The sequence below is a fragment of the Salmo salar genome, chromosome ssa01, assembly GCF_905237065.1.
Source record: "Salmo salar chromosome ssa01, Ssal_v3.1, whole genome shotgun sequence".
In the NCBI taxonomy this organism is placed as follows: domain Eukaryota; kingdom Metazoa; phylum Chordata; class Actinopteri; order Salmoniformes; family Salmonidae; genus Salmo; species Salmo salar.
This window is the reverse complement of record NC_059442.1, coordinates 77,215,709-77,235,175: the sequence shown is the minus strand read 5'-3', so window position 1 is coordinate 77,235,175 and position 19,467 is coordinate 77,215,709. Positions and strand designations below refer to the sequence as shown.

Genomic DNA, 19,467 nt, shown 5'->3' with positions numbered 1-19,467 from the left:
GCTTGTGCCAAGAAACACAAGCAATGGACATTAGACTGGTGGACATCTGTCCTTTGGTCAGATGAGTCCAAATTGGAGATTTTTGATTCCAACCGCCGTGTCTTTGTGAGACACAGAGTAGGTGAACGGATGATCTCCGCATGTGTGGTTCCCAATGTGAAGCTTGGAAGAGGAAGTATGATAGTGTCGGAGTGTTTTGCTGGTGACACTGTTGATGATTTATTTCGAATTCAAGTCACACAAACAGCATGGCTACCACAGCATTCTGCAGCGATACGCCATTGGTTTGCGCTTAATGAGACTACAATTTCTTTTTCAACAGGACAATGACGCAAAACACACCTTCCGGCTGTGTAAGGGCTATTTGACCAATCGTCCGCCCTCAACCCAATTGAGATGGTTTGGGATGAGTTGGACTGCAGAGTGAAGGAAAAGCAGCCAACAAGTGGTCAGCATATGTGGGAACTCCTTTATGACTGTAGAAAAGAAGCATTCCAGGTGAAGCTGGTTGAGAGAATGCCAAGAGTGTGCATAGCTGTAATCAAAGCAAAGGGTGGCTACTTTGAAGAATCTAAAATCTAAAATATATTTTCATTTGTTTAACACTTTATTGGTTACTACATGATTCCATATGTGTTATTTCATAGTTTTGATGTCTTCACTATTATTATACAATGTAGAAAATAGTAAAAATAAAGAAAAACCCTGGAATGAGTACGTGTGTCCAAACTTTGACTGGTACTGTATGTTTTTGAGCTACACACTGAGAACTCAATTTGATGCACAGATAACCTACAGTCCTTTGGAAAATATTTTGTATGAATATAATTATAAAATATTTATAGTATGTATTGCAGCCTTGACCCTCTGGGCTGATAAAGTGGTGATTATGATATTGTTTCTTCTATTCTATGACTATCAGTGTAATGGTTATCACCGCTCTGGGTAACACTGACATCAGTTACTTAGATTGTAAGATCGTGGTTCACAAAAGGAGTCTATATAGTGCAATACTTTTGACCAGCGCCCTATGGGCCCTAGTCAGATGTAGTGCACTATAAAGGGAATAGGGTTTCATTTGGGACACACTCAAGCAGTATGGCAATCACCAGCAATACCCAATGTTATTCTGACTGCTGTGGGTTTAAAGTACACATATCAAACACTTAGGTCCTCAGTAACCTTCAAGACATCGTAAGATTAAAGTTGTTCCTAAACTCACACGCACGCACGCACGCACGCACACACACACACACACACACACACACACACACACACACACACACACACACACACACACACACACACACACACACACACACACACACACACACACACACTCCTGAGCCCTCTGTAGAAGTCTCTCAGTCTTCCAAAATTCCAAAAACCAATATTCCCAAGGTGAGTCTTCATTTTACCAAGCTCCTTACACCCATGTTTAGTATTAGCATTTTCCCATTCTCCAAATGTCCACAGGTCTCTGGTCCCAGTGCTTTACTGCTGGACCTGCTTCAAGCTGAAATAGAGAACAAAGAGAAAAAGATGAGTCAGTAAGCTTCTCTGGGATATATTGAATACAAGTCAAGAGGAAATGTTTGAAATCATCAGACACACTGAGTTGGAATATCCCTTTAACTGTCTCTGAGATTGTATTTTGCCTTTGTGGTTACACTTCTTTGTCCACAATTATGAAATATTTAAATCACTGAAGTCTAATGAAAGTCAGCCTAAAATATAACAGTTTAATCCTCTGCTGCTACTATGTTCTTGCAAAAAAGCTTTTAAATTCTCTAGCACAGACAATATTGAAGAGCTTTGTAGCGTCTCTGCATGTGGAGTAAAGGTGGTCTAGAGTTTTTTTCCTCTGGTTGCACATGTGACATGCTGCTAGATATGAGGTAAAAGGGATTTAAGTTTTCCTGCATCAAAGTACCTAGCCACTAGGAGCGCTGCTTCTGGATGAGCATTTTCTTGTTTGCTTATGTCCTTACACAGCTCGTTGAGTGCGGTCTTAGTGCCAGCGTCGGTTTGTGGTGGTAAATAGACGGCTACGAAAGATATAGATGAATTCTTACAGCTGAATTCACTACCCTAGTACTTTGTTAGTGATAACCATAAGGCTAAATATGCTGACTCAAAGCTGATCATTACCAAAACGTTATTAATTAACTCATTCACTTCCTCGCTTCCCATCTTTTTTTCACTATATTCCATAGGCACAAAGTCAGATTCCACAGCCACTCTGCCTGGCAAATGACATAATTACTTTCTTAAAGAGACAGCGCACACTTTTATAAAAGAAGAGATTGCCTCTCCTATGCAAATGTTGTTGATCAGGACAATAAAACATTTCGCCTAGCAGTTGCCAATTAAATAAGTCCTAAATGGAACAGACTGTTTGTCATCTTTAGTCCCATGATATCAACTAAAGCAAGCTCAATAACTCAATGCATGCGCACACTCCAAATGAATAATATGTCTTTACCTGTACTGTGAATAGACCTAGGCTATATTTTGCATTACCCAGTTCATCAATAGAGACTTACCTTTCAAATAAATGACTACCTTTATGTTGTTTTGTAGTTAGATAAAAACAAAGTCAAATTGATTGTATAATTGTATAATTGATTCATTAACGCATACATGGCTGTCTCTAAAACATTTACATAAAAATGTTCAAATGTAATGATATTGAACTTAAAAGATGCCCAACGATTGAACAGAGCAGTAGCTGAGTTTATCTGTCTGGATCAAGTGCCATACTGCTAAAAAGCCTTTTTGTTGTTGTTGTTTCGGTATCTTTTTGGTATGGAGTATCGTGATGGTATCAAGTATCTTGATACTTAACCTGGTATCAGTATCGAAGTCAAAATTCTGGTATCAAGAGGAGGATGGAAAATACAGTAGCTGTCCTCCGGCTACACCATGGTGCTACCCTAGAGGGTGCTGTTGAGGCTACTGTAGATCTTAAAACAGTGTGTTTAATTAGTTATTTGGTGACGTGAATATATTTAGTATAGTTTTATCTAAAAAAGATCACTTTAATGTTTGACTATTTTTATATTTCTGAAATTCACTGAGTTAGATGGTCCTCCACTTCCTCATCTGAGGAGCCTCCACTGGTGCGTGCCTGTGTATTTTGAGGCTATAGTCCGACAGGCTTTTGCACTCTAATAGTCATGGTTCAGTGAAAGTAAAATAAAACTGCACTGTTTTGCACTTAAAGATTTAAGGTTTCTACATGCATACATAACATTCAATGTCCATAGTCTAGGTGTGACATAAATCACAGATGTTTTTTTCTCTCAGTTGTCTCCTGATATGAATCCTGAAAAAGGAATCCAACCTGAAATTTCCTCAACCTCACCCATCCTTACCTCGGCCTTACCTCAACTCTCCCCATTCTTGCTTCACCTCACCCATCCTTACCCCAGTCTCCCCTCCCCCCCTCCCCTCCCCTCCCCTCCCCTCACTCCATTCTTGCCTTATCTCCCCTCAATTCACCCATCCTTACCCCAACATCCCCTCACCTCACTCCATCCTTACCTCATCTCCCCTTACCTCGCCCATCCGTACCCAAGTCTTACCTCACCTCACTCCATCTTGCCTCATCTCCACTTACCTCACCCATCCTTACCCCAGTCTTACCTCAACTCACCCCATTCTTGCCTCATCTCCCCTTACCTCACCCATTCTTACCTGTCTTACCTCACCTCACTCCATTCTTGCCTCATCTCCCCTTACCTCATCCATTCTTATCCCAGTCTTACCTCACCTCACTCCATTCTTGCCTCATCTCCCCTTACCTAACTCATTTTCACCCTCACCCCAGCACCTCTCACATCCGCTCCGCTCTCCCTTCACTACCTCTCTCCACATACGTCTCTAGAGGACCATGTGTCTACAGAAATGTGAAAGAAAGTCTGATTCCTAAATGGGCTTCGCCACTGTGATGCCTTACTGTTTTTTACAGTAGTGTGCGTGTTTGTGTGTGTCTGTGTGCGAGAGTGTGTTTAAGAGAGAGTGTGTGTAAGAGAGAGAGCGAAAGAGAGAGAATGTGTGTGTGTACGTGTGTGTTTGTATGCGTGCATGCGCCCTAGCACTGTCAATACAGACTAGGTTAAAACCTGTTCGAATAAGAGGAGACAGGGCTGAGATTTAGTGCTAGGGGCAGGGTGAGAAGAGGGGCGAGCATGATTGCCCAAAATGGACAAAACAACATTTGAACTGAAAATTGAAATGTAAATCAATACCTTTCCAGTGAAAAACCCAAACTGGTTTCAAGCCACAACATCACGTAATGCATTTGCATAACCGTAACCCTAACACAACATCACCTAATGCATTTGCATAACCCTAAAACTAACCCAGGCATGGGCAAAGGACGGCCCGCGACCTGATTCAATACGGCCCGCGATTGATTCAATACGGATTCAATACGGCCCCGATCACAAAAAGAATTTGCGATAGTACAATTTTGAAAAACATATTTGTGATTCAAATTTAAAGCCCCTTTGTGTAATGATTTAAATCCCACCGCTTGTGGGAAATGTATTTTGAAGGCACGTATAAATAACAACTGCGCTAGGACAGACAGTGACTGACAGGCTGACACACACATCACAGTTACAAATAGTAGCTAGCTAGAAATTGCGCAAAAATGAGTTTTTCAAAGATTTCCAAGAAAAGGGAAGTAGACAATGAATGTAGGGTGTTCCAACAAGAGTGGACATCGAAATATTTCTTTTTTGAAGTACAGTATCAGGGAAAGCTTTGTGCTTAGTGTGCAAAGAGAGCATCGCTGTCTTGAAAGACTACAACTTGTCCCGACACTTCCAGACGAAACATGCAGAGAAATATATGAATATGTCTTCTGAGCAGAGGGCAAGTTCATCGAAAGAGTTGCTTTCTCAGTTGCAAAAGCAGCAAGGACTTTTCACAAAACTGCATTCAGCAAACAACGGAATTGCGAGAGCTAGCTATGTACTGTCCCACAAAATTGCTAAACATAACAAGCCATTCGCTTAGGGCAAATTCATTAAAGAATGTTTAAATATATATAGTTTTTCATTTAACCTTTATTTAACTAGGCAAGTCAGTCAAGAACAAATTCTTATTAACAATGATGGCGTACCCCGGCCGACGCTGGGCCAATTGTGCAGCTCCCTTTGGGACTCCCAATCACAGCTGGATGTGATGCAGCCTGGATTTGAAGCAGGGACTGCAGTGATGCCTCTTACACTGAGATGCAGTGCCTTAGACCGCTGCGCCACTCGGGAGCCACGAGTGGAGAATGTTTAATTGACTCTGCAGCAATACTTTGCCCTGACAAGAAAGAGCTGTTTGAAAATGTTTCCCTGTCAAGACGAACAGTGACACGGTGTGTTGAGAACATCGCAGAGAAAATGGAACAACAGTTGAAAGACAAGATAAAAGATTTCACCTATTTCTCCTTGGTCTGGGATGAGAGCAGTGATGCACGTGACACAGCGCAGTTGTTGATATTCTTACGAGGCATAACCCCAGACTTTAAAATTACAAAGGAGCTTGCTCCAGTGCAGTCAATGAAGAGCACAACCACAGGGAAATAATTAATGGAGGAGGTTAATAAGTGTGTGGCAAAGCTGAGACTGAGTTCTAAAAAGTTATCCAGTGTGACCATTGATGGGTGCCCAAACTTGACAGGAAAAAATGTTGGCCTTTTAAAAAGGATACAAGATCAAGTAGCTAAGCTCAAACCAGATCAGAAAATGATTTTCCTGCATTGCATTATTCATCAGGAGGTGCTGTGTAAATGTGTTCTGAAAATGAGCCATGTTGTGGATACAATCACTAAAATGGTAAACTTCATAATAGCAAAATCTTTAAACCACAGGCAGTTTGTCTCACTGTTGGAAGAGACCGCGCAGGTCATGGGTCCCGTGTGGCTCAGTTGGTAGAGCATGGTGTTTGCAACGCCAGGGTTGTGGGTATGATTCCCACGGGGGACCAGTACGAAGAAAAAAAATTATGAAATGTATGCATTCACTACTGTAAGTTGCTCTGGATAAGAGTGTCTGCTAAATTACTAAAATGTAAATCTCCCCTACCACACAAATGTGAGATGGCTGAGTTTGGAGGAGGTGCTTAAAAGGGTGTGGGACCTGAAGTTAGAGAGTGCAGAGTTTTTGCAAATGAAAGGAAAATATGTGGATTTCCCTCAACTGCAAGGTAAAGAATGGTTGGCTGATTTGCCTTCACCTTGGTCCTCATGAATGAACTGAATTCTGAAGGGAAGGGCCTTTTTGCACATCAGATGTACAGCCTTGTCAAAGCCTTCAAGGGAAAATTACTCCTCCTTACCCACCAAGTAGAAGCCAACAATCTCACCCACCTTCTGACACTACTTGTCTGTTCCCTATCAGATAAACAGCGAGAGAAGTATACATCGCTGCTGCGTGCTTTAAACAGTGAGCTTTCTCGTAGTTTTGAGGATTTCAAAGTGTTGAAAAATGCCATCTCCTTTCAACTTCAATGTAGATAACGTTCCCACTGACCTGCAACTTGAGCTTATCGGTCTTAAATCTGATGCAGTGATTGGAGAACTATTCAAAACAATGTCACTGACGAGGTTCTATGCATCTCTCCATGAACAAAACTTTCCAAAGATTAGGAGTCATGCTCAGAAGATGTTTGTACTGTTTGGGTCAACCTATGTATGTAAACAGACATTTTCAGTGATGAAATATAACAAGTCAAGGCACAGATCATCTCTTACTGACGCTCACCTCTCAGCAATCCTGCGCATAGTGACGTCAGAAACTATATCTGAGTTCACTGCTCTAGTCAATGGCCATCAGAGACTTCACTCCTCACACTGATTGAGTAGTTTAAATGTAATGTTGTGCTCTCTCTCTTTCTTGTGTTTTTGTGCATACCTGTTAAATCGAGCTCTGTCCATGGTGCTGAATGCACAGCGTACTTTCCCTCCGTGTGTCACGTATACTCTCTCTCCGGCCTCTAGGTCATCAGGCTGCTGATTATCCCGCACACCTGTCACCATCGTCTCGCGCACCTGCACCTCATGACACTCACCTGGACTCCATCACCTCCTTGATTATCTTCCCTATATCTGTCTCTCCCCTTGGTTCTTTCCTCAGGTGTTATTGACTCTGTTTTCTTGTCAGTTCGTTTGTGTTTCTTGTTCATTGCTTATTTTATTTATTAAAACACTCACTCCCTGAACTTGCTTCCCAACTCTCAGCGCACTCGTTACACCGTGTAGTTCATTGCATGTTTAATAATGAAAATACCTACCAAAAGGAGAACATGGATGTGGTTTATTTCTGTGCATGTTAAAAAAGTAAAATAAGTAGCATATCTGGACGTGACTTACAGTAGATATATCTGTCAACACAGTCATACACATTATGTATAATCCTGTAATATGATTCTGGCCCCAAAAAAATATTCTAATGTGGCCCTCCATGGAAAATAATTGCCCAGGCCTGCCCTTACCCAACAACACGTAACCCATTTGCTGGATTGGTTATATTCTTGTTATGGTGCACTACTAATGCTTTTTGAGGTGGGTTCAGTTTCGGTTCCATTATTTAAAAAAATATCAAGTTTTTGATTTCGCTTTCAATTATTTATTTTTAACATGAAATGCATTATGAAATAATGGCTTTACAATAATTTTTGAGATTTTTAATAGAAATTCCAAAGCCAGAAATAGTGAACATTCAATTGCCAAAACATTGAAAATATTCCATTGTCTTTAATCAGGTCCACATCGGGTAGACATCAATAGACAAATAGGAATTTGCTATGAAATAATACAATATTTCAGTTGTTTATATTACCTTGTTGTTATTTGATGACTTTATAATTATTCATTCCTTAAACGAATCATCTCATCTCTGTTCAGGCAGTAGCAGTCAGGCATCCAGGCCATCTAACATTATGTTCTCCCCGAGTCCCCATTCTTTAGTCATTCTATTTACAGTGTAGGCTGGCAGAAGGAGCTATAGGAGGACGGGCTCATTGTAATGGCTGGAATGGAATTAATGGAACGGATTCAAACGTGGTTTCCATATTTTTAATGTGTTCGACACCGTTCCATTTCAGCCAATACAATGAGCTCGTCATCCTATAGCTCCGCCCACCAGCCTCCACTGGTGCCTAAGTATGCTGCAGAGCTGTCTGACGAAATAATTGTACTAGTTCTTCAAAGTAGATAAGGCATACTTTCAAGAACTATCTCTGTCCCTCTCATCATTGTGTTGTGTACATTCCTCTCTCATGCAGTCTATGCGGTCTGTGTGCATCTAACCTAACATCTCATGCGCAAAAGTGTATCCGTCCAGAGATATGTACAGTACCAGTCAAAAGTTTGGACACCCCTACTCATTCAAGGGTTTTTCTTTATTTTTGATCTTTTTTACATTGTAGAATAATAGTGAAGACATCAAAACTGTGAAACAACACATATGGAATCATGTAGTAACCAAAATATATTTCAGATTCTTCAAAGTAGCCACCATTTGCCTTGATGACAGCTTTGCACAATCTTGGCATTCTCTCAACCAGCTTCATGAGGTAGTCACCTGGAATGCATTTCAATTAACAGGTGTGCCTTGTTAAAAGTGAATTTGTGTAATTTCTTTCTTTCTTAAGTCATTTGAACCAATCAGTTGTGTTGTAACAAGGTAGGGGTGGTTTACAGAGGATAGCCTTATTTGGTAAAATTATTATGGGAAGAACTGCTCAAATAAGCAAAGATAAATGACTGTCCATCATTACTTTAAGACATGAAGGTCAGTCAATCTGGAACATTTCAAGAACTTTGAAATCTTCAAGTGCAATGAAGAAAATAGTAATAATAAAGAAAAACCCTTGAATGAGTAGGTGTGTCCAAACTTTTGACTGGTACTGTATGTAATACTCATGTCTCTGCTCTAACATTGAGAGTTGTTGTCCCAAAGGCAGGAAGGCATGCGACAAGTTTCGGTCCAAAATAAGCACATAGAAACGCATAGGGCTTAGTTTGGATAGATTTTGGCGAGAGTGAAACCTCTCGGTTCGCGTCTTCCTCTCTGATACAATTATAGTTATTTACAATGTTTCTACACTGAACTAGGTCGAATATTTGCTTAATGAAAACTACAACTCTCTTTAGCCTAGCGTCCTACAGAGTTCTTTAAAAAATATATAGTTTTATTTAATCTTTATTTAACTAGGCAAGTCAGTTAAGAAAAATTCTTATTTTAAATGATGGCCTACCCCGGCCAAACCTGGACAACGCGTGTGATACAGCCTTGATTTCGTTCTAAATTATTTGATTTCTCTCTAGACAATCGTTGGGTTCACAAAAACATAAAATAATTGGAATTCAAGTAATTGAACTGATGTTTGTCAATTAGTTGTTTAATACTCCCCCCCCCAAAAAAAAAAACAAATATGTGTTAATCGTTCAGCACTACACACTATACTTTGATGGCATTTCTTCCATCGTGAGGCTTTTAAAGTTACACTATATTCTGTAACACTGGAGATCTACCTACAGTATACAAGCCTTTGGTGATGATATAGTTTAAAGTTGGTTACTTACTATTCTGACTCATTTTGAGATTTATATAATGGTAAATAAACTTTCAAACACCTCCAATCAAAACTCCTTAGAGGAATCAAGTGCGATATCAGGTGTGTTTGTTTAAGGTGTGTGTGTGTGTGTAGAGAGAAAAGAGAGAGAACGGAGAGAGACAGAGAAAATTTGTGAAAGAAATGGCAGGTGTGTGTGTGTGTGTGTGTGTGTGTGTGTGTGTGTGTGTGTGTGTGCAGGTGCCCAAAGACAACTCTTCTCTTTATTTCTCCTCATTCTTCTTTTTATTTAGGCCTACTCTACTCATCTCCTCTTCTCCTCTCCTTTGCCATCTCTCATCCTCTCTGAAAGCATGGGCCTCGATATGGCACTCTGACATTAAAGAAGCAGTGCACCTGCAATAATCTGTCCCTCGAGGTGTCGGACAAGCACACCTGCCTGTGTTGAGTCGATATGAAGTGAGCACAGCTCTCAACCCTCTATCAAACTGACAGCAATGTCAATGTTATTAGAGTATTATAGAGAGAGCGCTCAATAGAGGCCAGTGACCTCTCCTCCTCCTCACACTTTTTTTCCACCATTTACAGTGCGTGTGTGTTCTAACTTTACTATCCTTTTGGGTTTCAAAAGTCCTCACAAGGATAGAAAAACAAGGAACATTCTGACAAGTGGGGACATAAAATTGTCAGAGACTCCAGTCACCCAAGTCATAGACTGTTTTCTCTGCTACCGCACGCCAAGAGTTACCGGAGCGCCAAATCTAGGACCAAAGGCTCCTTAACAGCTTCTACCCCCAAGCCATAAGACTGCCCAACATGTAATCATATGGCCACCGGACTATTTACATTGACCCCCCACCCCCAATTTGTTTTGTACACTGCTGCTACTCGCTGTTTATTATCTATGCATAGTCACTTCTATGCATAGTCACTTCACCCCTACCTACATGTACAAATTACCTCAACTAACCTGTACCCTGCACACTGACTCTCTACCGGTACACCCTGTATATAGCCTCGTTATTGTTATTTTATTGTGTTACTTTTAATCATTTTTACTTTAGTTTATTTGGTAAATATTTTCTAAACTCTTCTTGAACTACGCTGTTGGTTAAGGGCTTGTAAGTAAGCATTTCACTGTAAGGTCTACAGTTGTTGTATTCGGCGCATGTGACAAATAAAGTTTGATTTGATTTGACTTTGCCGGTCTCCAAAAAGAAAAAGGCTATTTTAGGCTCAGCGGTTAGGTTTAGGGTTAGGGTTAGAATTAGGTTAAGGGGTTAGGTTTAGGAGTTAGGGTTAGGTTTAGTTTAAGGGTTAAGGCTAGGGTTAAGGTTAGGGTTAGGTTAAGAGTTAGGGTTAGGCTTAGTGGTTAGGGACAATATGATTTTGAATGGGAATACACTATTGGGTCCCCACTTAGTAGTAAAACCAACATGTGTGTGTACATGCATACACTGTGTGCGTGTTTTAACATTACTCTTCTCTTCTGCCTACGAGTAATGGACCTTCCACTACTTTGCTAAGACCTCAAAGTACATACGGGATAATGTGACAGTGTATGTGTGTGGTTGTGAAAGTGTGCATGCGTGGGTGTTTTGTTAACGCATATAGTGTGTGTTGTTGTTTTTTTTTTTTTTTCGGCTGCTGGCTGAGGGCATATTTTGAATCCGCACTTGTCAGACGTTAGGGAGTAAGAGCGCTCTGTTGTTTTAGAGAGAGGGATGGATGAAGAGAGTGGGGGCGTGTGGAATGAGTGTGAGCCAGCGGTAGTCCTGAATTAACCTTACACCTCGCCAGGGGCTGACAGGAGAGAAAGACCTCGCCAGGGGCTGACAGGAGAGAAAGACCTCGCCAGGGGCTGACAGGAGAGAAAGACCTCGCCAGGGGCTGACAGGAGAGAGAGTGTGAGAGAGCGAGCGAGCGCGAGAGAGAGACGAGAGAGAGAGAGAGAGAGAGAGAGAGAAGATGTACTTTATCATTACATGCGAGATGGACTGCTTTTATACCCACACGCATATGCTGTGGGTATGCTTGTGTCTATGTGTGTGTATCCAGTGTGTGACTGAGTGTGTGTCCAGGGCTAAAAGGTTGAATGGCTTGTCTGCAGTCTCACAACCATCTACCCTTAGGACAGACACTCACATTACAACAGAGAGATTACACACACACACACGCACGCACGCACACACACACACACACACACACACACACACACACACACACACACACACACACACACACACACACACACACACACACACACACACACACACACACACCCTTTAGCCCTAGACAAGAGGTCAGTAACAGCACGAGTTATCATAATCATCGCAAATATGTACATGTATTTGCATTGTACATAATGACAATACAGAGAAAGGTCTGTTGCTATAGAGTTGACTGTGTGTGTGTGTGTGTGTCTGCTACAGTTAACTCTCAATAAATTGAAAAGATTGTGACTTGTGACAGTGTACACTAGGGCTGGGTGATATGGCCAAAACATTTCAGACTCATGGGCGATTCACAATATAAATAAAACATGTTTTACAGTTTCTCTACATAAGCTTTGATGTACAATTAATAGTCAATAAACTGCAGGTAAAATTTTACCTAGGCTAAATATAAGCCTTACTTTATCAAAACAGTTGAATATTTTTTGTTGTTGCAATAATCACTGATTTGGCTTTCAAGTATGTCTATGAAAATGCAATTGTTGTTACAAACTCAACATGAACCATGCACAATGCACACCCACTAATAATGAACAACTTCTTGTAGCGTCCCCGATTTGTCTGTCTTCACTTATAGCCTTTGAGAAAGACCCAATCATGGGATGGGGAGCCATGCGAATGAGAGGTGCTTCAGAGGACGCAGCACTCAGGGAGAAGGGAATTATAATTATTATATTTAGCCCAAGGGCTCAATGGCCACTGGCCGCAAAAGGCATTACAGACACACAAAGGGGATGCCGCCGGAAAAGTCGAAGCATTATCAAGTGCTTGTCAAATTGTGAATGAGAGACTGATAAGAGCTCATGCCTTTCAAGCAACTTCTTCTAAATCATCATTAGTCACATCATGCAGCCTCAAAACATATAGCTCAATGTTTGTACAACAACTAAAGTTACATTAATAACTCTAAATTAAGCATATCGGAGTACCTATTTCTTTGTTAAGAGCTCAACACAGAAAAGCCACAAACTCCCTCGAATCATTTGGAGAAAATATCCTTTCTATTTTATTCAACTTTGTTCAATTGTATTCTTCATATTATAAAATAATATAAAATAATGCCACAGAATTCTAAGCAAATCTTGTCTGCTAAATGAATTAGTGTAGCCCACAGCCATATGGCATAACCAGATCACGACCTAACATATTGTCACGGACGTCGTATGAATTGGACCAAAACGCAGCGGGAATGTGAATGCTCATTATCTTCTTTTATTAAATAAAATGAACACTGTCAGGTGCAACAAACACTAAACAGGAAACAACTACCCACAAATCCCATAGAAAAAACACCCCTACTAAATAGGACCTTCAATTAGAGGCAACGAGGAACAGCTGCCTCCAATTGATGGTCAAAACAATAAACTAGACATAGAAATAGAAAAACTAGGAAATAGAACATAGAAATACAAAACATAGAACACAACCCAAAAACCCTGACAACACAAAACAAACACACCCCTGCCACGTCCTGACCAAACTACAATAACAAATAACCTATTTTACTGGTCAGGACGTGACACATATGGACAATTCAGGGTATGCAATTCTGTTCATCTGAAATAGACTGCATTTTCATCATATCATGTTTCTTTAGACTTGTCTAAAATCATGGATTTATTGTGAAGGCTATATTACATGGATTTATTGTGATGGTGTAGGCTATATTTGTCACGTCCTGGCCAGTATAAGGATTAATTGTTATTGTAGTTTGGTCAGGACGTGGCAGAGGGTATTTGGTTTATGTGGTTCGGGGTGGTGGTTTTTCTAAAAAGGGCATTTGATTTATGTATTCCGGGGTTTTTGGGCACTGTTCCTTGTTTATGTAATTCTATGTTTAGTCTAGGTAATCCATTTCTATGTTGAGTTAATTGGGGTGGACTTCCAATTGAAGGCAGCTGTGTGGTGTTGCCTTTGATTGGAAGTCCTATATTAGTTGGGTGTGTTTGTCTGTGTATTTGTGGGAGATTGTTTCTTGTCTAGCATGTATGAGCCTGAGAAGACTGTCGGTATTTCTTGAGTTCGTTTTTGTTGTTTTTGTGTTCATTTTGATTTAATAAATGTTCAAAATGAACAAACACAGTCCTGCTGCATTTTGGTCCTCCTTCACCGACGATAACCGTGACAATATTACATGGATTTATTGTGAAGGCTATATTACATGGATTTATTAGACTTTTTAAAATGTAAATGTTCCAAAAGTCTGCATCAGTGGCTTATAGTGCTCTGAAATCGGAGTAGATAGCCAGAGACAATTTACCAGCTACGTCTATCAACAGTTGTCGCAGTGACATCACTAACATTCTATTGAAATTATTAATTGCATAGTGAAGTCTTTTGTTAAGACATGTAGCTAGTTAGCTAAACAATGAACCATAATCCCAACTCATGACGTTACTACCCTGCATGAATCTGTAGGTAGCTAACCAACCAGGTTCAATGTTAGCTAGCTATAGCCTAGTTATTAGTTATTAGCTAGATAGCTAACAATACACTTGAAATGAAAATGACTTTCTTACAAAATTAGAAACGTGTAATATCTGAAATGTACCTAGCTAGAGTATCTTACATGGATGCATGGATGGACACTTCTACCTCTCTGTCACGGATGCCATGGTTGCCCATAGTTTGAAGATCCCCTTAGCTATCTTACTCTAGAGCAACACTTATGCAGTTCTACTACGGGATATCTTTAAAAGAAGTTGCGTTAGAAAGGATTACCTACAAGCTCAAATAGACAGAAGCAGGCTACATGGCAGACCAATCCGAACTCATCTCTCGGCATGTCCAGCCCATTCATTATCTCAGCCAATCATGGCTTGCGGGACGGTTACTGACTTTTTCATAGACTGAACCAACTAGGCTCGTCATTTAACAATTGTATTCGTATTTACAGATGACATACAAGTTTGTTATTAAGGCACATGAAAGTTCACATGATCCAGAAAGCATTTCTGCCCCCAGAAAACGCCTTTTGATAAAAAAAAGGTTCTCCTGAAGTAGTGACGCACGTCATATGCCTAGTTTCTTGAAACGAGTCACAAATGTGGAAAAATGGAAGGGGTCTGAATACTTTCCGAATGCACTGTATATCATAAATGTATTAGTGCAAAAATGGATGTAGCAACTAAGGATTCTAGCTTTTATATTTATTATGCATCATCAGTGAGTCAGACCATACATCTGTATCTGAAGATACATATTTCTTGTTTTATAATATGAACGTTCTCGACAGGGCTGAGTGTGTACTGGGAGTCACTTTTCCCAAATAATTAAAGATAAAAGCTAAAAACTTTGATGGTCCCTGTTGAGGGAAATGGCTCTTTACAATTTACACACACACACACACACACACACACACACACACACACACACACACACACACACACACACACACACACACACACACACACACACACACACACACACACACACACACACACACAATCTCTCTTTAAGGCTGTTTCTATGCTTTCAGATAATCCTCAGCCACTGTCAGCTGAACTCTCATCTCCTCCACAAAGCTCCTTATACGAGCTGAAGCTTGTCACACACACATACACCGACACACATGCATGCACACGCATGCACGCACACACACACACACACACACACACACACACACACACACACACACACACACACACACACACACACACACACACACACACACACACACACACAAACACACACGCACACACAAATACCACATGCGCAAATTCTCTCTCTCAGTAGCCAAACACTCTGTGTACTATATTAGATAGCTTACTCCTGAGGGAGAGGAACACTCGCTTAAAATGTTCTGCCTAAAAGTCTGGAAGCCCATCAATCTGACACACTTACACAAACACACATTCCCACGTACAAACATACACACACACACTCTCTCAGCATTCTTTCTCTGCTTAAATGAGAAGCCTTCCCCATGGAACAAAGTTGAGCTTCAGTGATATATCTCTGCTTTGTGTGTCTCTCTCTCTGTGTGTGTGTGTGTGTGTGTGTGTGTGTGTGTGTGTGTGTGTGTGTGTGTGTGTGTGTGTGTGTGTGTGTGTGTGTGTGTGCGTGCGTGCGTGTGTGCGTGTGTGTGTGTGTTATGTGTGTGTGTGTGTTATGTGACAGCTCACAAACTATACAGCACAATAGGTTGAGACAGGGGCATTATTTGCAATCATATAATTCTCTGCCCCCTGACTATACTCTGCTAGAAGAGATGCACACTGATGTGCTGTGATGCAGGAAGACACACACACGCATGCACACTCACACGTACACACACAAACGCACATACACATACAGCCTCAGCGGTTAATCAGTTGTTTGGGAAGTGATGGGCCAATATGTGGCTAGTGAGTTGGAACCTCCTGTCTTGTTCCAGGTTTCCCTGGGGGATCGATACAGGTGTGCACACAGATAAACACCTTTACAGTAACTGGAGATTACTCTTTTGACACCTTATCAATACACACAGCCTTAAATAAATACACCCAGTCTGCTTCATACATCTCTCTCTCGTCTCCATAACTCAGCGTTTCCCAACCCAAGGGGTGCACCTTTTGTTTTTTGCCCCAGCACTACACAGCTGATTCAAATAATCGACTCGTCATCAAGCTTTGATTTTTTGAATCAGCTGTGTAGTGTTAGGGCAAAAACCAAAGCATGCACCCCTTGGGGTTCCAAGGACCAAGTTTGGTAAACATTACCATAACTACCCCATCCATCACTTTGTTTCACACCCTCCCCTCTCTCTCCCTTTTTCCTAAATCTCTCTGTCCTGCTCCATCAATCTTTTTCCATCTCTTACACTCTCTCTCTCTCTCTCTCTCTCTCTCTCTCTCAAAGGGAATTAGTCTTGCACATTCAACTCCACATAAGTCCAACTCTACTTTGAGCTGACACTGAGTCTAGCTGATTCAGTGGTCTCACAGCTAACCCTCTTCTGTCATATCCCTCTATCCCCCAGCCCTTGGGTCTCTCTCTCACTCCATTCTTTATCCCTCTTCCCTCTGCACCCCTCTATCCCTCCACCCTCCTTTATCCCTCTATCTTCTCTCTTATTCACCCTCAGTCAGCAATGTGGTGCTTACCTCTGTCCACTTTAAATCTCCTCTTTATTTTCACGCACTTCTTTCCTCCCTCCCTCCCTTCCCCCTTCTCTCTTTCTGTCTGTCTCTCTGTAGGGCTGTGATGGTCCTGGAATTTTCGGTTATGGTTGTTTGTCAGGCAAATGTCCACATTCACCGTCATAACAGAAAAAACATTTGCAAAATGAAGGCCGCTTTTTTCTCTCATCTCTGTCTGCTGCGCTGCTTCCAGCAGCAGCAGTAGCACAGCTTTCTGTTGCCTAGAAACTGCAGTAAACAAGTCTATCGTGCAGCTTTTGCACACATACACTACCATTAAAAAATGTGGGGTCACTTAGAAATGTCCTTGTTTTTGAAAGAAAAGCTTTTTTTGTCCATTAAAATAACATAACATTGATCAGAAATACAGTGTAAACATTGTTAATGTTGAAATTTCTAAGTGACCCCAAACTTTTGAACAATAGTGTATATATTCCGTTTGCTAGCCTTTGTTACATGCACTGAATCAACAGGTGTAGACCTTACAGTGAAATGCTTACTTACAAGCCCTTAAAACCTGTTGGGGCTCGGGGGCAGTATTAAGACATTTTGAAAAAAATATGTGCCCATTTTTAACTGCCTCCTACACCAACTCAGAAGCTAGGATATGCATATTATTAACACATTCGGATAGAAAACACTCTGAATTTTCTAAAACAGTTTGAATGGTGTCTGTAAGTATAACAAAACTCATATTGCAGGCAAAAACCTGTGAAAAATAGATCCAAAAAAAATGTGAATTTTGTGACTGTACTATTTAGTGTCATTGTTTTATAGATACCATAGTGAGAAAGGATTCATTTCGCAACACCTACGGCTTCCACTAGATGTCAACGATCTTTATAAAGTTGTTTGAAGCGTCTATGATAAACAGAGAGCAAATTAGAATCCAAGGAAGTTGACATGTCATCACTTCATTTTTTTGCGCCTGCGCATAAATCTGAGAAGCGTGAGTTTGTCATCATTGTTTATCTAGACATAGGATAGGTTGTGTGAAAATATTACTGATGTTTAACGTTAAAAATGGACCAAAAGATTAATGCTAAACAACATTTGACATGTTTGAACGAACATAAATAGATTATTTACTAGGTTTTTTTTGCTTTTCGGCGTGATTTTACACTCCCCCCACCACGTTTTGTGGGAGCATAATGAACGCTAAGTACTTGGTGTTATTTGGACATAAATTATGAACTTTGTCAAAAGAAACCACATTTGTTCCGGACCTGGGATGCCTTCCGGACCTGGGATGCCTGCCTTCTGATGGAGATAATCAAAGGTAAGGGGATATTTACAATGTTATTATCGATTTTAGATGATGCTAACTGTATAGCATAGATTAGTGTTCTTAGCATAACACCCCGTTTATTGCAAAATGTGATTTCCCAGTAAAGTTATTTTGAGATCTGGCCATTCGGTAGCAATTACGAGATGATAATATATTATTCTTTGAATGACAATATTATAATTTACCAATGTTTTCGAATAGTAATTTTGTTATGTTCACCGGAAGCATTTCAGAGAAGAAAAAATCTGAATTTCACGCTACTGTAAAATGCTGTTTTTGGATATAAATATGAACTTGATGGAACAAAAAATGCATGTATTGTATAACATAATGTCCTAGGAGTGTCATCTGATGGAGATTGACAAAGGTTAGTACATAATTCTAGCTGGTTTCTGCTTTTGGTGACGCCTGACCTTGAATTGAAAATGGATGTTTGTACTTTTGTGGCTATGTACTGTCCTAACATAATCTAACTTTATGCTTTTGCCGTAAAGCCTCTTTGAAAATCGAACAATGTGGTTAGATTAAGGAGATGTTTATCTTTTAAATTGTGTAAAATAGTTGATTGTTTGAGAAATTGAAATTATTAGATTTTTGATGTTTTGAATTTCCAGCCTTGTTAGCAATCCCGACTCGGGGTTCATTGCTAACCTGTAGCCCCAACAGGTTTTAACCAACAATGCAGTTTTAAGAACAATAAGTGTAAGTAAAAAATAGATAAGTAAAAAATAAAAAATCCAAGTAACAAATAATTAAAGAGCAGCAATAAAATAAAAGTAGCGAGGATAAATACAGGGTTAAAACTAACACTAAATGTTACTGTCAGCAGAGATGGTAGCATCTTTTTTTTGCATGTTTACAAATGTACACTACTGCTATTGGGTATATTGGATATATTTACATAAAAATACAACAAAATGGATGTATTAGAAGGGTTATGATGGCTATTTTGTTTTATTCATATTCTTCATCCATAATCGCTGGTTACATGGTTATACAAGTATCGTGCCAGCCCTAACTCTCTGTCTCCCTCTATCTTGCAATCTCTCTCTATTACTTCCCATCTCTCTCTCGCTCTCTCTCTCTCTCTCTCTCTCTCTCTCTCTCTCTTGCTCTCTCTTACTTCCCATTTCGCTCTAGCGCTCTCTCACTTCCCATCTCTCTCTCTCTCTCTCTTTCACTTCCCATCTCTTTCGCTCTCTCTCTTTCATTCCCATCTCTAGCTCTGTTACTTCCCATCTCT

The 19,467-nt window shown here is 40.4% G+C and overlaps 1 pseudogene; it reads right to left on the bottom strand.

The window, feature by feature from the left end:
• Positions 1 to 1,286: 1,286 nt before the first annotated feature.
• Positions 1,287 to 19,467, bottom strand: part of LOC106612973 (zinc finger matrin-type protein 4-like) — a 145,154-nt pseudogene continuing 126,973 nt past the window's right edge.